At 42.9% G+C, this 21,179-nt stretch overlaps 1 pseudogene; it reads left to right on the top strand.

Annotated features, from left to right (window-relative positions):
- The first annotated feature begins 16,393 nt into the window (after positions 1-16,393).
- Positions 16,394-16,855, top strand: Gm8940 (annotated as a pseudogene).
- The last annotated feature ends 4,324 nt before the right edge of the window (positions 16,856-21,179 follow it).

Below are 21,179 nucleotides of genomic sequence, written 5' to 3'. Positions count from 1 at the left end.
TTTCCAAGTTTTATGGAAGGTGTACCTCCTAGGCACTCAGGAGATGGCTCTATTGGTAAGGTATTCATTGTGCAAACATGAGGACCCAAGCTCAGATGCCCGGCACCCATCTCCAAATACTGGGTGCAGCAGCGAGTACCTGTAACCTCAGAACTGGCAGAAGAGAAGGAGGCAGAGCTCTGAAGGCTGCTGGCCTGGCTAAATCAGTGACAGGCCCCCTCTCAAAAACCAAGGTGAAAAATAATAATAATGACAACAACAATAATAATAGGACATGGAATTGGAAGCGAGAGAAACTGGAAGAAGGGGAGGGGGAACAAGTAAGAACTGATAAGATTAAGATATATTATATACGTCTATGGAACTTTCAAGTATACCTTTTAAACACAGCATGCTACAGATTATAGTCACACCTGAGCTCCAGGGACCCTGGTGGCATAAAACCCTCTTCTGCAGCACCAGCCTTAGTAAGGTTCTGTTTTCTTCACAGACTTCCACTATGTCACCACATTAAGAAACACGAAGACATAGCCAGGCTGTGGTGGCACACGCCTTTAATATCAGCATTCGGGTGGCAGAGACAGAGGGATAGCTGAGTTTGAGGTCAGGCTGGCCTACAGATAAGTTCCAGGACAGCCAGGTGACACAGAAAAATCCTGTCTGAAAAGCATGAGAGAGAGAGAGAGAAAGAGAGAGAGAGAGAGAGAGAGAGAGAGAGAGAGACAGAGACAGAGACAGAGACAGAGACAGAGACAGAGACAGAAACAGAGACAAAGACAAAGACAGTTCTGGGAATTAAGCGCATGTATGAAGCCAAGTGTATAAGTCAGGGTTCTCTAGAGTAACAGGACTTATAAAATGAATGTGTGTGTGTGTGTGTGTGTGTGTGTGTGTGTGTGTGTGTGTGTGTGTGTGATTCCTTGGGATGACTTGCAGGCTGCAGTCCAGCGAATCCAACAATTTAGGTCCACAATTTAGGTGTCTCAGCTGGTTCACAATATATGCCAGAATTCCAAAGAAGTAGACTCTACTGCCAGGGAAGGAATGGGTGTTCCATCACCTCACAGGGCGAGAACAAGCAGGCAGAGAATAAAAGCTTCCTTTTTCTATGTCCTTGTGTAGGCTTCCAGCAGAAGGTATGGCCCCGATTAAAGGGATGTGTCATCCTGCCTCAAGATCTGGATTAAAGGTGTGTATCTTCCTACCTCAAAGGTCTGGACTACATAGAAATGGATTCACCCACTTCAAACCAAGCAGAAAAGTCCCTCACAGGAGTACCCTCCATCTCTGGACAGTGTCCATTTCAGATGTGGTCAAGTTGACAACCAAGAGTAGCCATCACACTACACATCAGAATTTTGAAGGGAAAAAAAGTCAAATCGTATCATTCTCATTTACTTAAAATGTTACTTATTGTGCAATGCATTTTATACTTTCTATTTTAAATAAAGAGATGTTGTTTTTTTAAAAAGAAAGATACTGTAAATGAGATGAAGATGTGGGTTACATAAAAATACATTTTTAATACATATATTTTCTCTTGCACAGTAACTGACCTCTTCAGGAGTCATAGGTACAAAAATTATCAATTAATTAGCTAAAGTGGAGAGTGATTGAGGAAGATACCTACCTTGATATTCACACCTGACAGACACACAAACATACACACATATGCACACACATACACACAATACACACATACATGCACACACATTCACATACATATCACATACATATGTACGTGTGCACTCGCACACACACACACACAATATATATATATATATATATATATATATATATATATATATATATATATATATCTTAGATAAATGCATATAAGTCAAATATCATTGAAGTGAGTATCACTAAGCAAACAATCCAGAGCAGGAACCCCCTGCCCAGAACTGTTTAGAACTGGAAGCACACACACATACACACACACACACACCTCCAAAAGAATTCTGACTTCTCTTCTCCAGAGTTCCCTTTGGTTTTCCACAGAACTCATTTTCTCGAATTCCATTTGCTAAAGAACTTGACTCTTGAAGACGCTTCCTGCCTGTTGTCCTCTTCCCTGTCCATTGCCATGGAAACTCCACTGGAGCCTCACTGCACACCCAAGGCCTGACACGTTCACACTCAGTAACCATTTAGCTAATGCATGAGCCTCATACTCTTAGAATCCAGCATATGGCACAAAAATGGTTTGTTTGTTTCATACTCCCATGGGACAAATGCCAAATGGTCGATTGTTGACTATTTACTTCAGTCATTCCAAGTTTTGCCCAGAAAAAAAAAAAACTCATTGGTTGAACACTTGAGGCCTAGCTAGAGACCTCATTAGCTTAAAGAAGTCTAGGTTTTTATACCACCTGACTGATTGTGGTGGCCTTCTCAGTGGGGTGTCATGGTTGTTTCAGAACAAATAGTTTGGCAGGGAGGTGGCCCCACGCCTACTGCCTACCATGCTCAAATCTGAGTTTCATGGGATTTGGGCTCACTCAACCTTACCAGTGCAGGGTCCACTTGCCTCACACCCAAGTAGTCATATCTCTTCAGTTACAGGGGACTCATAGTTAAGAATACAACCAAAAGATGCATACAGAGAGCTTTAAAGCTCAGGTCACGAACCTTCTATCCTCACTCCAGGGTATATCAATCAACGTTCCAGAATCAAAAAAGCCCTTGAGCCAAACAAATTTAAGAGAGGAAAGGTTTGTTTAGGCACAAAGGTTGTGTATCATTCCATGGTCCCATCGTCTTGGGGCCTGTGCCAGTGTACATTATAGCAGGGAGAGCAAATTGCTCACCTCACAGAAGCAGAGAATGTACAATCGGTGGGAGGAAATGGGCATCCCACAGTCCCCTTTTGAGGGCACAAAATTAAAGACCTAACTTTCTAGTAAGTCCCACCTCCTGAGGATGCTAACTGCTTTCAATAGCCCTGAGCTGAGAGCCAAGCCCTCAACACATGGGACTTGAAGTGACTTTCTAGATCTAAAAATACACCACTCCCTGGGGAGGTGAGTGATGACCAGAAAGGCTGAAAAAAAAAAAAAAAAAAAAAAGCTGGAGGGTGACGTTTGCAGAGACAGAAAAAGATAAGGAAGAAGGAAGCTCTTCCTGGTTTCCCATCAGACCCCATGTGCAGCTGATTCCTCATTGGGAAGCTGGGGGCAGCCACTATGGCGTCTCAGCTCCAGCGACAAGAACACACTCCCTAGAGCTTTCAGGCCTTTGTCAGAGTCTGAATTTCCAGCAACTTCTCCGAGTTTCCAGAACTCTGGGGATCCGGGCTGTTTTTCCTGGGTGCTAGCTTTTGGCTAGCTCTCTATTTGATACAGTCAATTTCTGACACACCCCCAATTTTACTGCCAACAACATTACCTCCTTTTGCTTTATGCTTGAAGATTGTGTGTTCTCTTTGAGAACGCCTTCCCTGCCCTCAAGGTCATGAAAATAATCTATATCAATTTCTAAAAGCTTTTAGTTTAAAAAAAAAAAAAAAACTACAGCTTACAGATTCCTAAGGTCTCTGATGCACCTGATATCGATTTCCACGAGCAGGCAAGAAAAGGACATGGCCTTTTCCCAGGCTCCAAGACCATTCACTGTCCTGCCCACCCCTGACCTGACCTGCACCAACATGTCTGTCCTCTGCCAAACCTTCCCATGTCTGTAGATCTGCCTGGGCCATTAAGGCCTAAAGTGAAGACTTCTGGTTTCTTTGGAAAGTCAATTAGGTCAAAAGCAAACACATGAAAGGACACATGGTATTAAAAAGGCCCCAACAGATGGTGAATGACGCCGGATGGTATTGGTACACCTTGCCATTCCTTAGCAATCATCATTTGTTGTGACTTCATAGAAAGACATGCACCAAAAAAACTTCTGGTGGTATTCTGACAGATTCTTGTCACTTCTGCAGACTCGGGCCAATTGGCAGCGTGTGTCAGCTGACACAGACTCACGTGGAGTTTTGCTAAGACAAACTCACATGGTAAGAGGCAAGACCTGTGGGAGGACACGTGACATTTGGCGGGAGTATAAGTAATACTCAACAGACAGTGGCAGAGCTTTCATAACTAGCTTTGCAATACTTCGTTGGTCTTGAGTCTTTCTTGATCTTCACTTCACTGAAAGAGAATGGCAAGGAACTTCTGACATCCCTGCTGGTCCTGGTTGCTCCTGCTAACGCGTGCCGATTTGGTGGAAGCCTGGATCTTTCTTCTAGGCTGTGCCACTTCTGCTAATTCGTGTTTGCTATCCTGACACTACTGAACTAGACTGCTGGTATATTCATGAAATATTTGTGAGTAGATTGAGCTGCCACTACTGAGCCCTATGAACTGAGCTGCTTATTTCCTGACAATACAGATGGGACTGGCTCCAAGAACCATTTCTAAACAGGTCCACTTCCCCCACATCCTAAGAACCTTTCTTTTCCACTACCTCTGGTGGGTGATGGGCCAGAAGGGGGGGTTAAAGCATTTAAGAACCCTTATTAAAAGTAGAGTTTGAAAAAGCTAAGCCTACAGAGGCCTCTGCTGATCCTCTGTTTGAGACACCACAAACAGGTCTTGGTTGATAACACTCCATTTTGGTTTGGGTTTTGGTTTTTCAGACAGGATTTCATGCTCTCCAGGATGGTCTCAAACTCACCACATAACCAGAGATGACCTTGAACTCCCAATATTCCTGCTTCCTCCTGGTTTAAGTGGTGCTAGGGATGGATTTGCCAGTACCAGTCACTCTGCTGACTGAGTTCCAGCCCCGGCCACAGATTTCTGAACTCAGTAATCCCTAAGAGATTAGAAGCATAGAAAATCTACCCCTAAAACTATACAATTAAAATTTAAGCACTTACTTGGTACACATACATATATTCAAGCACACACACACACATTCATAGAATAAATATGCTTTTAATTTAAAAGATACACATGATAACACTAAGCAAAAGAAATCTGGACTGATGGTATTATCGGTCAAATTAGATTTCAGAATAAAAAGTGTGTGGGTCAATGGGAACCAATTTATCAAGACAAGCTATTAATCCTAATAGGTTTTATTTTTACAATAGCAGTTCTTCAAAGAGTTACCCCAAAACTGTTATCTCCATTACTGATGAAATTGCAAAAAATAGAGAAACTCACAGTCACAGGTTGGTACTTCAGTAATTATCTCTCAACAATTGATACATCAATGGAAAATTAGTAGCAATAGACTGACAGACTCTACTCTTCCATGCAACCAAACAAAAAAAGTATTTGTGTGCCCATGGAAGCTTTATCAAACTACACTGGGGTGGGGTGAGGGTGTGTGCAGAAAACAAATCTCAAAGCAAAAAAATATTGGAGCCATACAAAATACACTCTGAGCACAAGAGGAAAAATAAAAGGAACATGAATAAATAGATGGCAGGGGTTAGCTATAAGAGAAGTCTAGCTAAGTGGTCATGACAGATATCCCATGTACAAATTAGAAGTGAATGTCACACCAAACTCTACCTGACACAAACCAAGTCAGTATTGGCCTCTAAATCTCCTATTTCTTAACCCCTGATTCTCCACGCATACAATTGGACTCTGTTGCCATATTCTGTTGTGTATTGCCGTCTGAATTCTCCAAACTGAAACATTACCTTTTGGGGGGTGGGGGGAGAAGAGGGTCCTAAGACTCAGAAAGTGATGGGATTTAGCCTCCACACCTTATTGAGGAAGTTGAAGAATTCACAAATCCTTTCTGCAAGGCTCTGGAGGCAGCGAGCAAGCTGAGGGAGAGAAGGCTGCGTTCTGAGTCATCAGTGCTCCTGTAAGTGAGTTCAAATGAACTCACCAGCTCCTCGAGATGTGAGATGAGTTCTTTTTTTTTTTTTTTTTTTCCATTTTTTTATTAGGTATTTAGCTCATTTACATTTCCAATGCTATACCAAAAGTCCCCCTTACCCACCCACCCCCACTCCCCTACCCACCCACTCCCCCCCTTTGGCCCTGGTGTTCCCCTGTACCGGGGCACACAAAGTCTGCGTGTCCAATGGGCCTCTCTTTCCAGTGATGGCCGACTAGGCCATCTTTTGATACATATGCAGCTAGAGTCAAGAGCTCAGGGGTACTGGTTAGTTCATAATGTTGTTCCACCTATAGGGTTGAAGATCCCTTTAGCTCCTTGGGTACTTTCTCTAGCTCCTCCATTGGGAGCCCTGTGATCCATCCATTAGCTGACTGTGAGCATCCACTTCTGTGTTTGCTAGGCCCCGGCATAGTCTCACAAGAGACAGCTACATCTGGGTCCTTTCCATAAAATCTTGCTAGTATATGCAATGGTGTCAGCGTTTGGATGCTGATTATGGGGTGGATCCCTGGATATGGCAGTCTCTACATGGTCCATCCTTTCATCTCAGCTCCAAACTTTGTTTCTGTAACTCCTTCGTGAGATGAGTTCTTTGGTCTCTCCTTGGTGTCTTATCTGGGGTGCATAGATATTAGTTCCCTGTCTCCCCAGAAAAAGTCACACAGCAGGTTCTCGCCTCTTAGAATGAAAAAAGATGTTGTTTTCCACATCCTAATTGCCTCTCCTTGCAGGCCAGTGTTACCCACAGCTTACTTCACAGAAAAATCTCTCTGTGTCTCAGAATGCCTTCTAACATTAGCGTGCCTTCATCTCTAATTTGATAGTCCCTTGGTTATTTCGACAAGAATTTTTAAAGGGATTCTTAAGTGTGCTCACTCAACTCCCTTCCCTACACCGGAACTCCCATCTTCCCTAGCAAATAGCTTCTTTCAGATAGATTCAGTAGATTCTTTCAGAGCACCAAGAAATATATAATCTCACAAACTTTTCTTGCTTCATGAAACTGCATGCTTAGAATTTTATCTCTAGATAATTACCCTCAAACATCTTCCTAAAGTAAACAGGTTTTCTGGTCTATCTAGACCAGCATAAATAAATAAATAAATAAATAAATAAATAAATAAATAAATAATTAGAAATAGGCACATTCTGCTTGAATTACCTTAATAAAAACAAACAAACTAACTAACTAACTAACAGGGCTCAGCTTTTCAGAATTGTCATCTTATCTGAGAGACTGTAAGTCAAAGAGAGAGCTCAGGGAACAAGAAGGAAAATGGATAAGATTAGGGAACATACCAAATAGCTAAAGTCCTTGTTCAATCACAGCCATAAAACATATACACCACACATACATATACACAAACACACACACACACACACACCAGTAGACTTCTTTATTAAAATGCATAAAAGCAGCCAGGAGCAGGAGTGCCAATAAATTCTTCTGTATAAGCAGAAATTCTTAATGGCTCCCTGAGCACTAATAACCACTGCTCTCTCATGTGTACTTGACTCTGTTTAACCTTTTCTGGTGCTTTTTAACTTCCCCGAGTCAGGTACTAATATGGAACTAATGTGGGGTTTATTTTCCCTATAGGAATAGCAAAAAGAGCAGGGTGCATTATCGTAATCACGCCAAGTCTTTCAAGCCATGGTACAGGATTTTAGACTGGGGAGGGTTGCTGGGGGGAGAGGAATATTAACAATTGCAAAACTAAGCAATCTTGTTTTTTAAACATCAAATATTTCACTGAATGTCAGTCATGAAAGGAAAGAAAGCCCAACTCTTGGCAAGTGAGTGGCCCAGCAGGAGAGAATCCGGATATCCTCTGAGTCCTGGCTCAGTTGCAGTTGGCTTCCGCATCAAGGATAACCAGGCAATAACCAACCGTCGCAGCCCGACAGTGATGAAGGGTTGCTAGAAATGTGAACCCATTTTATCTCTGGAAGATTTATTCTGGAGGTGGTTTGCACTGCTGGAAATAAAACGACTTAAGTGGGAAGGGAAGGGAAGGGACAAAGCCACATTCCTGGCTGCATCAAGTATTCGCCTCAATATCCAGACTCCCTGTGAGGCACTAACCTGATATGTGTTAAAATAGATCCCAGATTCAGCATTTGTGCCTGTTTCACCGGCTTGTGAGGGTGTGTGTGTGTGAGCACTCGCGTGCAAGCTTGTACGCGTGCGCACACACCCATGCATGCACAAACATACATGCATACACACACACACTTGCACGTGCACGCTCACATGCACACACACATTTGTGACAAGGTATCTCGGAGATATTGAAATTCTTCTGCAGAGGAAATGAACAAGATGTATGGAGATTTTTTTCCCCCTGACTTGTAGCTGTTGGATACTTTTCAATTCTTTTATTTTGCACATGCGGAGGTCACCCCAGCATCCTGTCACTGCAGTCCCGGTGCCTCAGCTGTATTAATCCATTCCCTGCTGGGCTTCTGCAGAAAGACAAATTCGTTTGACACCAGCGGGGAGAAGATGAGGGAAAAAAAATTAAGGGAGGATGGATGCATAGATAACTTGACAAAAGAGACCAGCGAGGGACCGAGGGTGAATACACAGGCGTAAATGGAGGGCCTTGAGTAAAACTGCAGAGAAGGAGGTTGCCTGGATTATTTCTTTAAAGCATTCCTCCTTAGAAAAGAAATAAGAAATTTGTGGCTTGCTAGAGGAGGGTAGTGACCGGAAGGGTTTTGTCTGGATCCCACCTTGAAATAGGAACTGATTTCCTTAGTTCCCTTGGCTGAATGTAGATATGTCTAACCAAGTGATCCACTATAATAAAATTAGTTGCTTCCAAATATCAGACCCCACGTTATCACCAAAGCTATCTATCCTAAGACATGTGGCTGAAGCACATGTCTTAAACCATTGCTCTGATGCCTGAATCAGTCCCCTTTTATTTTAACATACTTCTCATGAACATCTCCAGTCACAAGATGGCATGCACAAATGAACTCTGATAATCTCTCCCTCCTTGGCCTGAAGTTAATTGGGAATGATAGATTATCCTCCCAAGACAGAGTGGTACCGAAAGTTACCCTTCTGACTTGTGAGCTGCCTGCCAGAAAGGCTGAAGGAGGCAAGAGATGCTCTCTGGACTCCCTCCCCACACTCCCAAAGAAAAGACTAGAATAAGCAAAGAAGCCTGAAGAAATAAGTTCTAAAACAAAACAAACAACAACAGAAACAAAGACAAAAACAAAAAACCCTGCTTCATCAGTTTTAAAACCATAGTCCTGAAGGCTTCATTCACAATATGATACCCAAGAAAAACTTGGTAACAATAACGTTTGGGGAGAGGTGATCTACAACATTATATGAGCTATGTGACCAATTAGCCACCTTAACTTTAACCTGCATTGTTTCCTGAAATTATGTTTATATTGAAAATAAAATAATGTCTATGTAGTAAAAAATCTATATCATACCAACATATTTTAAATAATTTCCCTCTCTCCAAATCTCCAACTTTCAAAGATTTGTTTTTTAAGGCTTACTTTCTTTGTGTGTGTGTGTGTATGTGTGTGTGTGTGTGTGTGTGTGTGTGTGTGTCCATAGATGTGGTACCTGAAGAGACCATAAGAAGGGATTGGATCTTCTGGAGCTGGAATTACAAGTAGTTGTGAGCCACTCAACATGAGTGCTGAGAATTCCCTGGAAAAACAAGTGCTCCTAACCACTGAGCCATCCCCCATGCCCCTGGAGATTGGTTTCATAACCTTTCCATTCTCATTTGACATCGAGAAGCCAGAGTCCTGAATTACCCAGACACTGTGTCATTAGCTTGGCACCAAGTGAGCTAACAGCTATCAGTGTAAGTTCTAGGTCAAGTTTAATCAGGGTGATGGTTACATTTAATTAGGACGATGGCGGCGGCTACGACTGAGAGCTCACCTGCATGCCAGGTGCTGATTTTTGCTGTGCTTTTCGATCATCAGCAATTTCAATTTACAGATTCAAAGACCTCAAGCTTGCAGATATTGGAGCCACGTGAGCAGCCAGGATTCTAGATGGAGACCAGTCTACCTTCAGAGCTGAGCCTTCCCTCTCAGCGGTGCCTGCCTCTTTGAAAAAGACTCTTGTTGAGCCAAGAGAGTAAATCACCCAAGCGCTTTGTTTGAATTCGAAACTGTGTATCTTTCTAGGCATTGTTGAACCTGTGTCCATTGAAACCCCAATACTCAGGCCATGACAGAGCCCAGGAGAAAAAGCTGACTATCCAGTTACACCATCTAAAACCTCCCACCACAAGGGCTCGGGCTTACAGATTATAGCTGGAAAATAATCACCCGCACATTCTCTTCCTGAGCAAGAAATGAAAGTGAGCGAGCTTCTTTAAGGAAAAAAAAAATCCCTACTACCTAGTGGTGTGCAGTTTTCAAAATATGAATCTCTTTTGACTCCCGCTATGACAATTCACGATCTTTCGTAAATGGCCAGCTTTTACCCAGGGCGGGTGGCGTCCCAGCTCCACACAGGGACAATGGTGATAATAAGCCTGTGTTTCCATAGCGCTCCTTTCTCCAAGGAGCTCCACGTTATTGGATTAACTCCACGAGTTTCCTTTGCCAACATACTTCCGAATATAATATTACCTTTTATTACTGTGCATTATAAGGAGAAGAAAAGCATTTGAAAAGCAAATAGTAGGCTAAAGAATCAACAAATACAGATTATCCCTGAGGCAAACACATTTCGAGAAAAATGTATGTGTTTTAACACGTATTCGGGCCATTATTAGGAGAATTCTTGAATTTTTTTTCTCTCCTTTAACTGAATTACATTTCCGTGGTTAATGGTTACCCAGAAAGTTTGAGCTGCTTGGATGTTTGGCTAAAGTACAAAGAGATAAGAAAATTGGCTTTTTTTTTTTTTTTTTGGACCTGGATTTACTATGAAATGGAACAGCAATAAATATTTCCAAAGATGGATGAGCCCTTGTCTCTTCTGATTAGATGGCATCTTAAAGATGTCAGGTAAGGGGTGCGGGGAGAGTAGTATCATGAGGAACCAGGAAAGGGGGCTGAGGAAGGGGACAAAGGGGTGTCACAGGGAATGAGGGAGGAGAGGGAGTTTGCAAAATCAGCAAACTCTCTTTGAAAGTACTAGGATGAAACACTGCATATGTCTAAAATTTTTTTAGTAATTTTAAATAAAAAAATAAACAAGTGTCATTTGAAGAAAACACTACATAAAGAAATAAGATAATTATATTTTAAGAAAAAATAGCAGCTATTATATTCTATGTGCGTGTGTGTGTGTCATGTGACAGGGTCTCTTGTAGCCCAGGCTAACCTGGAGTTCTCTATTTGGCTGAGGATAGATGACCCCTGAACTCCTGACTCCCTACCCACAGCATGTCTGGCTTACCAACTATTTTCTTTTTTCTATGATTTACTATTGGTGTGTGTGTGTGTGTGTGTGTGTGTGTGTGTGTGTGTGTGTGTGTGTGCCTGAGTGATTTACAGAGGCCATACACATGCAGAAGCCTTAGAAGCCAGGGGAGGTGTCAGATTCCCTGGACCTGAAGTTATAGGAAATTGTGAACCACGATGTGGATGCTGGGAACTGAACATGGGTCTTCAGGGGAGCCAGTAAGCACTCTTAACCACTGCACTCTCGCTCCAGCCAAGTCTACTGTTTTCTTGAAACAAGCTTATGATCTACTATGACTGTGCTCACTTCTAACACAAGCATCTCAGCATTGTCCTGAAAACCACAAGCCCTTTCCCTTGCAAACACTGAACTCATTCAAAAAGTGAAAGCTATCCAAAAGAACCTACTCCGAGCAACTTCTTAATTTAAGCTCAGGAAATGTTGCCATTGTATAGACAACAAGTTGTCAAACAGTCCTCATGGCCTCTTTCTTTTTTTCCTTCTTTCTTTCTTTCCTTCCAGAAATCTCCTGTGCAAGTGAGAATCCAGATGGCCAGCTGTGGAGGATTTGCCTTTGTGAGCTCATGGATTATGACAAGTCAAATCAAATGGAAACTTCTCAGAAACTCTCTTGTGAATCAAGCCCAGGTTCCAGGTCTCTCAGTCAGACCACTCCCGGGGACATCCACTGTAAATAGTCTGACCACACTGTCAGAAGCACGCAGCTAACTTCTGAATCAGAAGGCGTCTAATCAGCACATGGGCTTCGAATTCACGGAAAGTTCTCTGTGAGGGGAAAGACTTGAATTTCATGACTACAGCAAAGGAAGTTGTTAACTCAGCAATTCCAGACAGAACGTCCTGCCATGTGTGGAGGGCAGACGGAGGGAGGGAGGAGAGGAGACCAGAGCAAAGTAAAAGCTAAAAAAAATGACCAACTGCTATATACATATTATCTGACTATGCCACATACACACACCCAAAAAAAGAGTACTACCTAGAAAGAATTCTAATTAGTGTTAACTTCAATATCTCATTTCTCCCCCATAAAAGAAACACCTTGGGCTGTCAAGTTGGTCCCATGAGTAAAAAGAATCTGCCCCAAGCCTGACAATCAAACCTGTGTTCAATCTCTGGAAGCAACATGGTGAAGGAAGAGAATCACCTCTTACAGACTGTCCTTTGACCTCTGCATATGTGCTGTGGCACCCTTACACACACATACACACACGCATGCACATAAATAAATAAATAAATAAATAAATAAATAAATATACATTTTTTAAGATTTTATATGAAATGTCTAGAACCAAGTAGGTTGGTTGTGTGGGGATGTCACTATCCAGGCCTCGCTGTGTGTTGAGCACGACGCTAGGAATATTCCAAAAGCTAATGAATAATAACAGATTCAAAGCGCCATGCCGTATTGCTTCTCCGTTCTGAAAGATGAATATACCCCATTTCTACACTTATTGAACACAGCAAGATCATGTATTAATAATGCAGGTGATTTCCCTTGAATTTTATTCTAATGGAAGTGAGTGGTGTTTGCTTTCCATTGCCGCATCTAAGCTGTCTTGTGTGTGACAAATGGGATAATGTCAGCCTTGTCAAGTTCTTTACACATTTTTATTTTGTTTTACTTTATTTTATTTTAATATTTTGTGTATAGGTGTTTTTTTTCTGTATGTGTGTCTTTGTACCATGTGCGTACCTGGTCATAAGAGGGCTTCAGATCCCCTGGAACTGGAGTTACAGATGGTTGTGAGGAGCCATGTAGGTGCTGGGAATTGAACTCAGGTCTTCAGGAAAAGCAGCCAATGCTCTTAACTATTAAACCATCTCTCCATCCCCTAATCTAGTCATATTCTGTTATAAAGTACAAATACTAGCCTTTAAAAATAAAGATAAGCATTGGAGAAATGGCTCATGGGTTAAGAGCATGTATTATTTTCTCAGGGGACCCAAATTTGCTCCCAGCAATCACACTGAGTGGCTTACAACTGCCTATAACTCCAGTGCCACTGGGATCTGGCATTCTGGCCTCAGTGGGCACCTGCACACATATGCACATAGCCACACACATTACTCAGAATTAAAAATAATAAAAATAGCTGGCAGTGATAGCACATGCCTTTAATCCCAACACTTGGGAGGCAGAGGCAGAGGCAGGTGAATTTCTGAGTTCAAGGCCAGCCTGGTCTACAGAGTGAGTTCCAGGACAGCCAGGACTATACATAGAAACTGTATCTCAAAATAACCTAATAATAATAATAATAATAATAATAATAATAATAATAAATCTTTTAAAAGTAAAAACATAACTGTAAATGTCCTGTGATTCCACAGTTAGGTTTGCATTGTTTCCTCTAAAAGTATGATCAGGATCGTAGCATTCCAGAGGAAAATTAATCTCTTGGACCTCAGGGTATCTCCAACAAGGGAAGAACTATTCAGACGTCTTTCTTCCACATTCAACACACTGAAGATGGGTTCCATCCTGTCTTATTCCAAGGCTCTTCTTTCTTTACTAGTAATAAAACTGCAAGAACTTCAGGAAGTCTTTTTGAGGGTAGACTGGATTTCCAACGATGACCAGGGTGACTGTCCTCTCTTATAGTGTAACTCTGTCACATCTCTGTCAGGTGGTGGTGGTGGTCTGGTTCCCCTTTCTTTGAACCTGGACTGGTCCAATACCTGACACCAATCACAAAACCCCCCACAGAAGTGACACTGTGTGGCTTTGTTGGATGAGCCTGAAGAGATCTCATCTTGGCTCCGGAATAGCCCTTCTCAGAACCCACCTACCAAGCTGTGACCAGGAGCTAGTCTTGGTAATTAGCTAATCTAGTTTTCTTGAACCAGGACCACTCCAAATGCCAAAATCTGTAAGCTTTTAACACCTAAACAAATAATAAAAGGCATTCTCTTCCCAAACATTCTGAAAAGACCACTTCATATTGTACTCTGACCTGGTCATTCCACTCTGTCATGTGCTCAACAGTTCCATCATAGGGAATGCTACCATCAGAGCCACAGCCAAATCCAATTGCCTCCTGGGAGCTCACTACCAAACAGCATCCCATCAGGGACGACTGTCCCAACACACAAATACAGGAAGGGGATGCATTCAATCCATACCATGTAGAAAAAGGCTTATCAAGGGTTGGGCAGTAGCCAGATATGAGCAAGTACTACCTAATACGTCATCCTGCACCCAGTAAGACTAGAATCCCTTACAGAAATGGCTCCATACATGCAGCCTTTGGAAGCATAAACTTGAGTTGTGACTTCCTGGAACTGGGGTGCCAACTTCAAACAAAGAGAACCCCATGGATCCTTGTTTCATGTTAAAGGTTTTGAATGTTAAATGTCTCATGTTGTGAGCCCCTGTCTGGGGAAGTTGTGGACCCTTTGGGTCATGGTACCCAGCTGGTAGACACAGGCCATATGGGGCAGGCTTTTGAGGAAGCCACTTTCCATTCCCATCTCTATGCCTATCCATCAAAATGTGAAGAAGCAGCTGCAAGCCACCACTGCCACAGACCAAGCCGTGACACTCTGCTGTCCCTATAATGCCATGCCACCGCTACCGTGACAGACTATCTGTTCTAAAACTTGAGCCAGAGTAAATCCCTCCCCCTAGCAGGTGCATCTGCCAGGTGTGTTGATCACAGTCAGGGGAAAAGTAGCTAAGGTGCTCATCAAATACTGACTGGGCATCTCTGAGGTGGCTGGCATCATTCTAGGTACAAGACCACAACACAAACAAAAGCTCTGTATTCCCAGACTTCTTATTTACCTTACCAGAGATGTGTGGTTGTGCAAATAAGTGCTAAGAAAATAAATAAGTAAATCCACAAGACAAGACAGTAACCAGGAAAGGAACGGGCTGTTTCAGAGAAGTCCAGGAAGCAGGCCATGCACACAAGCCAACAAGGTGACCCAGGATGCGGTATGAACCTGTGCGCTGACGCTGCCTGGGAACATGCATGGTTCTACTGGTAGGTACACAAAATACAGTGGCAGGGTGGGGGAATGAGAATGGATGTATAAAGTCTCTAGAGGGTGTCAATCCTGGTGCATCAAGCCTGGGTCTATCTTAAAATTTGCACATAGTTAGAGGTATCGAATGTGGGGACATAGAAAGAACAGAGTCAAGAAACAAACACTTTCCAGAGCAGTATATGGTCAGTTTTATGGAAGAGATAACCAAAATGTACATCATTTTTAGCATCAACATATGAAATAGATTTTTAAAACATGGAATTTAAAGCCAGCCCTCCCTTTAGAAATAATTAAATTGTCATACAAACATACCGACTTTGGGCAATATTATAAGATGCATAAAAGCAACTTGGGCTCTCTGCTTTGGTCAAAGCTTTCTAAGTGAACGCAGCTGCTGACTGCCCAGGCATAATTAGAACTCTGCCTGGCAGGCAGGCCCCTGGGTTTAAAGCACAGCATTTCATTAGCAAAATGAAAGGGTGTGTAAAATTGTATTTTTTAAACAGATGAAGTGGCAGGAGGCTTGTAGGTGGCTGGCTGCCTTCGCTGGAGGTAGTCCACCTAGTCTGTCGCCATGATAGACAAGCATCCTTTGTGCCTTCTGTGAACAGATAAAGCTGGCCTAACCATGGGGTGCTTGGATGTTACACTGGGTGGGCCTTCTTGCAGTGGACAGAGTTGTAATTCCACAGCACCCAGGGAAGGCAAAGGCACCATCGGTAGGCATTTGTGCTCTATTCACATCCAGACAAAGTCTTTGATTTCTTGAGACTACCAGGCTACCACAGGCACAATATTAAGGGATGTGCAGAATGGATAATTCTATTGGGCATGTATTCACTCAACTATTGGCGGCCCACTATCCGATTAAGTCATTAGATAAACTAACAAGCAAGCAAACTCCTCAGTTCTGACTTCTTCAATTGCTCTACAAACTGTAGGCGCACTTTCAACTAAAGGGAGGTCTCTGTTTTCCCTGTGTGGAATCTAATCCTTAACAAAAAGGAATGATGTTAAATCTTGGGTTATCCCCTTATGGATGAGAGTCATTTCCTATCTAGTCTCTCATGTTATAAGGCCAAGTCACCTCCTTTCAAAAATAAAGCAACTGTTTCTCTTCCGGTCTCAGGCGCTGCGGGAGCCGCGGGTTACAGTGCAGACATGGCCAAGTCCAAGAACCACACCACACACAACCAGTCCCACAAATGGCACAGAAACGGCATCAAGAAACCCCGGTCGCAAAGATATGAATCTCTTAAGAGGGTTGACCCCAAGTTCCTGAGAAACATGCGTTTTGCCAAGAAGCACAACAAGAAAGGCCTGAAGAAGATGCAGGCCAACAACGCAAAGGCAGTGAGTGCGGGCGCAGAGGCCATCAAGCCCAAAATGCCAAAAGGCCCCAAACTCAAGCGGCTGGCTTTCATCGTTCACCCTAAGCTTGGGAAGCGGATTCGAAGCTACATGGCCAAGGGTCAGAGGCTCTGCCAACCAAAGCCCAGGGTTCAAACCAAGGCAGAGGCCAAAGCTCCAGCTAAGGCCCAGGCTTCAGTCCAGCCCAGGCCCCCAAAGGTGCCCAGGCCCCTGTGAAGGCCCCATAGAAAAGGCTCCTGCCAGTGTGAAGACAGATGGACTACTGTGACACACCTCCCCACACACTATTTGCAGATGACCAGTGTCCTATGTTGTTCTTACAAATAAACTCAGGCAAGATCTGTTAAAAAAAAAAAGCAACTAAAATAAGTTTTTTAAAATTAAAGAGAAAAAAGAAAAAGAAAGAAAGGAAAATAAAAGGTTTGGCCATCAGCAGTGGTGGTATATAACTGAAACAGGAGAACCAAAAGTCCAGAGATAGCAAGGCTCGGTCTCTAAACACATTAATTAAATGAGACAATTGGCTACGTACTCCTCCGGTAGCAGTTGCTTTTACTGGGGCTCTCTTCAAACCCAGAGAGAATGTAAACTAAGTAATGTTTACAGACAGCAGTTTTCAGAATGAATTTAATGAGTCTACCGAATTCTTTTCAAATGCCCACAAAACAAGTTTCAACTAATGTGACGGTAGGCTAGAAAGAAAAAAAGCATACAGCCACATTCTCCAATCACGGGGCGGCAAAATAAGGACATTAGCATCGAATTCAAAGCCCAGAACCAAACACTTAAAAAGCTAAAAAACATTCTTTAGAGTAATTTAACATCCATGGATGAAATTGTACATGATTTGAAAATTTTAAAAAAAAATGATATTTGTCATGAATAAGAGCTAGGACTTAATGGAGACTTAACAGCGTCTAGATTCTAATCCTAGCTAGGCTGGGGATGGGCAGGTAAGTGTACCGGCCACCAAAAGCCTGTCCACCTGAGATCAAGCCCTAAGACTCACATGATAGAAAGAGAGAACCATTCCAATAAGTTGTCCTCTGATACCACATGTACACACACAGGCATCCACAGGCACACATACCCACAAACTAAGGAAATAACATGCAATTTAAAAAAATGTAAAAGAATTCCTATGAAAAGTTCCCTCTGAATTCACTTCAGAAAAAATAACCCCGCATTTACCAATTGTGTCTTGCCCCACCCCCCCACCCCACCCCCACACACACACGCACGCGCACGCACACACACACGTACCCACACATGCTCTGCAAAGCACCTCATTCGGTCCTCTCCCCTTTCGAGTGCTTCCAGATGCATTTCCTAAAAAGGAGAAACGTTCTCTTATGTAAGCAGTTATTAAAACCAAGAAATTAGCATTGCTCCAGCTGTATCATCTAACCTCAAGTGTTTGTTCAGATTTTGTCAGCTGTCTCTGCAATGAAACCACTTCTTTAGCATCAAAGGCTGTACATAACCATGTTCTTTCGGTCACGTATTCCACTGTCATAGACAAACTCCTCCCCTTAGTCTAAAGATTTACTCAGGGTCCCACCTGCTTATCCCTCTCCATCTCCTAACACTCCCCTAATCTCAACTAGAAAGTCTCATGAGGAATTCTGTCCCCCTGGTTCCTATTCTCATGTCCACCAGGGCCCTGCAGCCACACTGCTACCTCTGCCACAAAGCTCCACCGCACACATCGTTAGTGGTACATGGCCTCTCATCCCAGACAGCCTCAGGTCTCCTTGTTGAGCTTGTTCTATTTCCATCCTTTGTACTGTGTTACACAGGTAAGAATATTTCCTTCCAGCTGCTCTCAAGATCCTTGAAGAACTGAATTCTCTCTTACGTGTGTCTTATTTTATCAAGTCATTTGTAAGCTGTTAGTATATTTTCCCACATGGGGCATCCAAATTCAATCAAACACTGTTATGTCTAGCCGGATGTGGTAATACATGCCTTTAATCCCAGCACTCAGGAGGTAGAGGCTCTCTAATTTCAAGGCCAGCCTGGCCTCTGCCACAAATTTCAGGTCTTCTTCAGTCTGCCTGTGTCAACAGCACCATAGGCGACCATATTGTGGTCCTTGAACACCACCAAGTTCCTATCAGTGAGTAAGGAACATTGTGTTTTCTATCTTCTGTATGTCGACAGTGTACAAAACCGATCCACACTGTACCCAAATGCAAGCAGACCTACAGTCACTCAGCAGTGAGGGGCTTTGGATTCCAAGGCTTTTACCAGCCATACGTAAGCCAGGTGTGGCAGCACACACCTGTAATCTCTGAGTAGGAGGCAGAGGCGGGAGGACTTTGAGGCCAACATGGTCTATGTCGTCAGGTCAACCAAGACTGCATAGCAGGAGCCTATCTCAGAAAGTAAAACCAAACATATATCATCAGTGTTACAGCAAGGACTTGTTTTAAAATTTATTGTATTTTTATTTATTTGTAATTACCCATTTGTCTGTCTGTGTGACTTTATGTCCACATGTGTGTGCAGTGCCTGAGGAGGCCAGAAGAGGGCGTTATAGTTCACTGGAGTTACAGGCAATCGTGAGCTGCCTGACACTGATGCTGGAATTTGAACTCTGGTCCTCGAGATGAACTAGCAAACGTCTAGGCTCTGAGCCATCTTCCCCAGCCCTAACATATGCTGGCTGTCTCTGCATGAGGAGGTGTGTCCTAAACATTGCTCAGAACCACAGAAACCGCTTCTATCACAAACCGAGTATCGCACGCCATCATGCGAATCCAAAACCGACATCACAAGTGGAAAATAATTATTGACATTATTTAGAGCTCCATTGTCACTCCTCTATGGTGTCATCCTGTGTTGCTCCTACGCTGGGTGGCAATCCCTCTCCTGCCCACACTCAATGACAAGGATTACATGTTTGAATAAAATGTCAACATCCCACATTATGCGGGGTAATGACACTCCATCATTTAAATATCATCACAGCCCAAGGATGTCATGTTCCAATTCTCTGTCACTGTTCAGAGCGGCACATCTTCAAGACCCTGCCTGAATTTTCAGCTGATGTCAAGGTGACAGACTGTGCTCTTGAGAGCTGTTACCACCTTGGATAATTATAATTTAGAGAAACGCTTCCAGAGGAAACAAAGAAGATTTACACTTCTGCATGTCACACAACAGCGTGGAATCCAGGCAGATGCTGGGGACCCAGAACTAAGAGAGCTTCTGTATCACCCCCAAATGGGAAGAAAATTGAAATAAGGATCCAACGAGGAGACCTTTCACAAACACACTTCAGTTCAAAGACAATGGCTGTATCTTTTTTTTTTTTTTTCTTTTCTTTGAAAGCTACAAAATATTTGTGGCTAAGAACAGAGCATTCTGAAGACCATCAAGGTCACAGCTGCAAAGGGGTGAGTTGTCTGGCAACATTAAAAGGGACAAAGAACAAAAGGAGAAAAGCAAACAAAAACATGGTTGCAAAATACAGGGACCTGGGAACCGGCTTTCCTATTTGGCCTTGGCCCACAAAAGCAAAAGGCAGCACTGAGGGGGGTAAAACCCATTACCAAAGCTGCGGGTCAGCGCTCCTTAACTGAAGTTTCACTGGGCTGAATTCCGAACTACCCATTTCAGTTTAGTTAGTACAACTCAGCAAATGCGTTCTACCTCAATGACCTTCCAACCTTGACCCAGTGAGATTTGAAGCAACAGTGTCCCAGCTTTTACTATGTCTTTTTTTTTAATCAATGATGCCCCAAATTTCAACGTATTTTTAAAATCTCTTTTTTTAAAATGTCTAGCTTGTATAAATGGCATAAAATACATGTACTATCATAGCAGTACAGGTAGCTTACTAAATTCGGGAATACAACCATGAGGTGAATGGTTTGTTTTAGTCTGCTGAGCAGGCGCAGTAGTGTACGCCTATAATCCCCAGGATGAGGAGCTGAGGCAGGGAATTATAACATGAAGAAAGGCTAGCCTGGTCTACATGGTGAAACACTGCTTCAAGAAAACAAGCAAAAAAGGAAAACTTAATGACTGGTCTGTGGTCAACAAACTGCAGAGACACTGACCCCAGAGTACTAGTGTGGGGGCCTAGAATGGCCATTTTTACAGCCATCCAAAGGACCCTGGTAGACATTTTACCTAGACAAATTCATTTTACTCTTTATAACACTTCCACATTTAGGCTTCGGTGAGACGGCTCAGCCGTAAAAGTGCTTGCTAAGCCACCCTGACAACTGGGAGTTCTGGAACCCACAGTGGAAGGAGAAAATCCACAAGGTGTCCTCTGACCAGCACACACACACAATAAATAAATAAGCAAACAAACAAACAAATAAATATCACAAAGGCTAGTAGTACTCTAGCCTACACACACACTGTCTGTAGTTTCACTTATCATGGGTAACAACAGTCCAGAAATATTTACAGAAATTTGCATAACTATGGTCTAATCTTAAATTGTCATCCTGAGTGATGACCTCTGCCACTAGTCCATCCTGGCCCTTCGAAGACGTGAATTTTCCATTGGTACCCAGTCTGA

The sequence above is a fragment of the Mus musculus genome, chromosome 8 (assembly GCF_000001635.26).
Source record: "Mus musculus strain C57BL/6J chromosome 8, GRCm38.p6 C57BL/6J".
In the NCBI taxonomy this organism is placed as follows: domain Eukaryota; kingdom Metazoa; phylum Chordata; class Mammalia; order Rodentia; family Muridae; genus Mus; species Mus musculus.
The sequence above is the reverse complement of the archived record's forward strand: the minus strand, read 5'-3'. Positions and strand labels throughout refer to the sequence as shown.